Consider the following 5,790-nt stretch of genomic DNA (forward strand, 5'->3'; position numbering starts at 1 on the left):
CTTGCTGGCAGCCATCCTATTTATTACACGTATAAAGACGGTGATTAATTAATAGGAAGGGGGTTCGGGAACAGTGATCTTCGGCTGTGACGGGAGAACTTGCCAACAAAACGGAGTTCTGAGCATAATGAAGACTTGAAAATGAAATCTACCTTATCTGGAGAAAAGCTCTCCCAGCCGCCGAAGATACAAATTGGGAAAAATCAATTAGCACAGACTAGAATTGAGAATCGTGTGGTTTATTAGATAATGAAATTGTGGTTGGTGAAGGAAATGCAAACGAATCCGTGACCAAGGATGATAACACTAATATCCTTCTCTGGAGGGACCGTATCAAAATGAAGGCTGGCGTGGCGACACCCTTCTTTCCTCATTAATTTAACTTCCTCCTAGGATGGGGGCGAATATGTAATCTTCACGCCCAGATGATAATAGGGGGATTAGGCTAAAAGCTATTCTGGAATGGATTGGGGGGAAAAGCACAACCTAACTATTTAGCTCAAGGCAATTGTTTTACAGGAGTAGGGGCTGGAAGCCAACAAAGGAGGCCAGAGGGAAAAGCCTTTCTTAAGTTCTCTCTCGGATCATATATGCCCTGAGATCTTGATGAACCCAATATGTCTTCCGGCCTCGTAGTTTCAGGGGCGATGGGTGATGTTTACAGTGGTTTCTTACCCATCGCAATGAGAGTTATTGACAAAACGATGCATCTTGCCAAATACTGTACAAGATCAGCTATCAAATACATCGACTCGCAAACGTCCCCAGGGAGCAGGGTATAAATGGACCCCCTTCCCAAGGGTGATAAAACACCAGACCCTGAGAGCAGGAAGCGTGCTGAGAAATCATCTGGTTTAATTCTCTCATCTCACGGAGGGGGAAGCTGTGGCCAAGGGAGAGAAAGGACTCTCCCAAGGTCATTCGCTCAGTAAAGCTCTTCATCTTTCTGGACTCTAGACCTTTCTCTTAATCCATGCTATTTCTTGCTGAAGATGAAGTTAGTGTGGGGACAAAGTGGAGACACGTCTTCTTTCATTTTCTCATTCACCTAGGTTTTCCAGGTTTCACAAATAAACAACTTTTTTTTTTTTAAAGTTTCTTTAGAGAGAGAGAGAAAGAGAGAGCATGGGAGGGGCAGAGACAGGGAGGAGAGACTTCCAAGCAGGCCCCGCACTGTCAGCTTGGAGCCCCAACGTGGGGCTCGAACCCACGAACCACGAGACCACGACTCTACCTGAAATCAAGAGTCAGACGCCCAACTGATGGAGCCACCCAGGAGCCCCAATAAACAACAAATTGTAAGTATGTCCCACATATTGCATGGGGCATGCTTATGCTAAAATCTATTCGCTATTTATCAGAAATTCAAATTTAACTGGGTGCCCTAGATTTGACGTGGCTCTCCCACGTAGCTTTCATTCCTTCTCTGTGCCAGGTCCTTCATTATTGTCCGTGGCGAACAAAATAATTTGTGATACACGCTGAAGTCAGTGAGGCTTGAGAATCAGTGGATATAGCTCTTCTGTTTCCTGGAGCCCCACTCACCCACAAATGCTTCCTGCATTCAAAGGAGTCCTTTGCATGAGGTCACTTATTTGGAACTTGTCTCTCTCGCTTCTAACAGGTGGGTCGTAGGGCCGGGCAATAATCAAGCATGGATGGTAAGAGGTATTTATGAATTGAAGAATGCTGTATAGGGGCGCCTGGGTGGCTCACTCAGTTGAACATCTGACTCTTTAAATTTGTTTTTTAATGTTTATTTCTGAGACAGAGAGAGACAGAGCGTGAGTGGGGGAGGCACAGAGAGAGAGGGAGACACAGAATCCGAAGCAGGTTCCAGGCTCCGAGCTGTCAGCCCGGAGCCCGACGCGGGGCTCGAACCCATGAGCTGTGAGATCGTGACCTGAGCGAAGTCGGGCGCTCAACGGACTGAGCCACCCAGGCGCCCCAACACCTGGAAATTTCTTAAGCTACAGGTTCTTAGGTCTCACCCCCGAAGGATCTAATTTAGTAGATCTGGGACTTAACCATGGTGCTCATGCAGGTGATCCAGGGACTACACGTTGGAAAGCGCTGGCCTAAGATAATGGGAAGACAGTCTTTATCTCCCCTCCATCCCGACATCTTTCTGCGCTCCTGTTATGCAACCATAGGTAAGTCCCCTTCAGTGTTTTAGCCCCCACCCCAACATTTATTGCACTCATGTAGCAGTCTATTTGCCACTATTTACTCCTTTTTAAAAAAAAAATTTTTTTTAATGTTTATTTAGTTTTCAGACAGAGAGAGACAGAGCATGAACGGGGGAGGGTCAGAGAGAGAGGGAGACACAGAATCCAAAGCAGGCTCCAGGCTCTGAGCTGTCAGCCCAGAGCCCGACGCGGGGCTCGAACTCACGGACCGCGAGATCATGACCTGAGCCGAAGTCGGACACCCAAACGACTGAGCCACCCAGGCGCCCCTCTCTATTTACTGCTTTTAAACATGAGTTCCAATTTATGAAGTGGCTTCCAATCTTCCTCCCAAAATAAGGTTGCTAGGTGGTTGGAATCACAGGCCTGTTGTGGGTTACTTTTGTTCTGACCCAAGCGCACAAAGTCTAGTGGGAAATATGAGCACGTCCTCCACCCTTGTCCTGGATGTCATATACCAGTGCCCTCCTGTACCCTGGGAATGATGCCCCTCGTTTCTGTCACCATGGGAGATTTCCCATCAAGAAAGGCACCATGTTGAATTTGAACTGTTCCTTGAGGTTTGAGCAAGACTTCAAAATACAGAGACGGAAAAATATTCTAGAAAGAGACACCATTGCACTATAACAGTTTAATGTTTCTGATACTTGGGTTATCATCCGAATCACCTGAAGAGTTTGGTAAAAATTTATTTGGGGAGAGGGGCGCCTGGGTGGCCCAGTCGGTCAAGCGTCTGACTCTTGATTTCGGCTCAGGTCATGATCTCATAGTTCGCGACTTCCAGCCCTGCATCTGGCTCTGCACGGACAGTGTGGAGCCTGCTTGGGATTCTCTCTCTCCTCCCTCTCTCTCTGCCCCCTGCCCAGCTGTGCTCTCTCTCTCTCTCTCTGAAAATAAATAAATAAACTTAAAAGAAATTATTTGGGGAGAATATTCAAAATCAGTCTCAGATTGAACTAAGTACAGAATGGGACCTGGAGTCCAACTTTTAAGCAAACTCCACATTTATGAAGTATAATTAGGTTTAAGGACAACTTGAGCTAAAGTATGGGCACGTGAAAAAAAAAAGACGTAGGGGCATCGGGGTACCTCAGTCAGTTAAGCGAAGGACTCTAGTTTCAGCTCCGGTCACAATCTCATGGTTCATGAGTTCAAGCCCCATGTCAGGCTCCCCAGCTGGCAGCACGGAACCTGCTTGCGATTCTGTCTCTCCCTCCCTCTCTGCCCCTCCCCGGCTTGTGGTGTCTCTCTCTCTCTCTCTCTCTCTCTCTCTCTCTCAAAATAAATAAACTTAAAAAAAACACAAATACTTTATGAAAAAGAAGTAAAGCACGCTGGTATACTTGACTCTTTTTGGGGGGGCTGGGGAGTGGGGTCTAGGAATCAGGCGGTGACCCACTGAATGCTGTAAGTCTCCTTGACTCCTACTGCCTCGTCATTATGAAGTCAGACATGGTTTCAGGACGTACAAAAACATGTTTTAGTCCGATGCACCCAACAGCAAATGTGCCAGGGAGAGCGGAGCGTGGACGTGAGGTGCTGACCTACATTCACTCAAACAATAACAGACAGCACTTCATCAGTCATTACTTGGCCCATCAGAATCAGTAAAGTGCCCAAAAATGACTGGGCCGTATTCAGCAATCTAGGTGTGCTTTGAAAGCCTCCTTTGATGGATCGGGCTTTCTGCAGCGTGATTGATGGTTCGGACACCATAGCCTGGTGACCCAGAGAGAGACATTCTTTTGTTTTTTTTAAGAGAGAGAGAGCATGCACGCACGAGTGAGGGGGAGGGGCAGAGGGAGACTCTTAAGCGGGTTCCATGCTCAGCATTGAGCCTGACGCAGGGCTCGATCCCACAACCCTGGGATCACTACTGAACCAAAATCCAGAGTTGGACGCTCAACTAACTGACCCACCAGGTGCTCCCCAGGGAAAGTGATTTCATGTCTGATTCCAATGCCCTGGTGGCACTTCTGTATGTGTATGTGTGTGTGTGTGTGTGTGTGTGTGTGTGTATATATATATATATATGTATATGTATACATACGTATGTATATATATATGCACGTATGTATATATACGTATGTATACATGTATATACGTGTGTGCACACACATACATGTATATACATACGTGTATACATGCATGTATATATACATGCGTATATACACATATATACATATGTATATATACACACATATATACATACATATATACACATATATACGTATGTATATATGCATACATATATATACACACACATATACATACGTATATATACACACACATATACATATGTATATACACACACACGTATATACATATGTGTATATATACATACACATATGTGTATATATACACACACACATATATATACGCATATGTATATATATACATATACATACTTATATATATACATACATGCTTGTGTGTACCTGATACAGCGGTAGGCCTTGTACCTGGATTTTTTTTTATTTAGTTCTTCAGACATGTCATATGGGTAGATGCTATTAACTTCATTTCATGAAAGAGTGAGCTGTGACTTAGAGAGGATTCCTTCACTCCTTCATACATTCATACATTCAGCAAATATGAACTGAGCACTGACCGTGTGCTAGGCACTGCTCTAGGTGCTGGGGAAGAAAACAACTAAACAAAATGGCTTCTCTTGCGGCGCCTATATTCTAGCGGAGGAATGTGGATCAAGACCAAAGAAATGGATATTTGCAGGTGATGATCAGTGCTAAGGAAAAAAAAATACAAAAAAAAAAAAAGATCGTGTAAGGGGGATAGAGAGTAGGAGCTGTTTTTAGAAAGGGGAATTAGGGGAGACCTCCGATAAAGTGGCATTTTTGTGGAGTCCCTAAGGAGATGATGGGGGATGAATCTGCCAGAAGAAATTACCATCTCAGGTCACTCTCAGCGCCACAAGATACCTCCACCCAAAGTTCCCCTTTGTCCCAAGCTACCCACGTCACAAGAAAGAGACAAAAAGCAATTATCGGAATAAAGGACCACTCACCATAGAGGAAGACGGTTTTCGCAGAGAAACCTCGGAGAGCTTGCTCAAGTGACTAGCCTAGGTCTGTAGATGTGTTCTGTATTTTATGACATATTTGTTGTTGTTGTTGTTGTTGAAGTAAGCTCTCTGCCCAACGTGGGGCTTGAACTCACGACCCTGAGATCAAAGGTCGCACGCTCTACCGACTGAGCCAGCCAGGCGCCCCATTTTAGGACATATTTGTAACTTCGAGGCACTAAAGAACTGAAAGTGTAATTGTCGTCCACCTATAGATTGGGCGATTCTGCCCACTCCCATTCTTGCATGCAGAATATCGGCATCAAATAGCAGTCTTAATCTGAGCCAAGTCTGTAGCCCTTTGTTGTCAGAACACAAGCCATACGTCTATCTGTTCAAAGAGCTTCCCAAGAGGAAAGAACAGAAGGTTTGAAGATCTGAGGCAGGAGTACGTGGGTGAGTTTGCCTTTTGGGTCAGTGTGGCTGGAGTGGAGGAAGGCAGGCAAGAGTGGTAGGGGACAAGGTCACAGAGGTCACAGGGTCCAGGTCACGCAAGTCACATAGCGAGGGAGTGGGCGA

The 5,790-nt window shown here is 45.4% G+C and overlaps 1 non-coding gene across 1 annotated transcript; it reads right to left on the reverse strand.

The window, feature by feature from the left end:
* Window positions 1-5,341: 5,341 nt before the first annotated feature.
* Window positions 5,342-5,414, reverse strand: TRNAK-UUU. The gene has a single exon. It is a non-coding gene; the product is annotated as a tRNA-Lys (tRNA).
* Window positions 5,415-5,790: the final 376 nt, after the last annotated feature.

The sequence above is a fragment of the Leopardus geoffroyi genome, chromosome X (genome assembly GCF_018350155.1).
Source record: "Leopardus geoffroyi isolate Oge1 chromosome X, O.geoffroyi_Oge1_pat1.0, whole genome shotgun sequence".
Classification (NCBI taxonomy): domain Eukaryota; kingdom Metazoa; phylum Chordata; class Mammalia; order Carnivora; family Felidae; genus Leopardus; species Leopardus geoffroyi.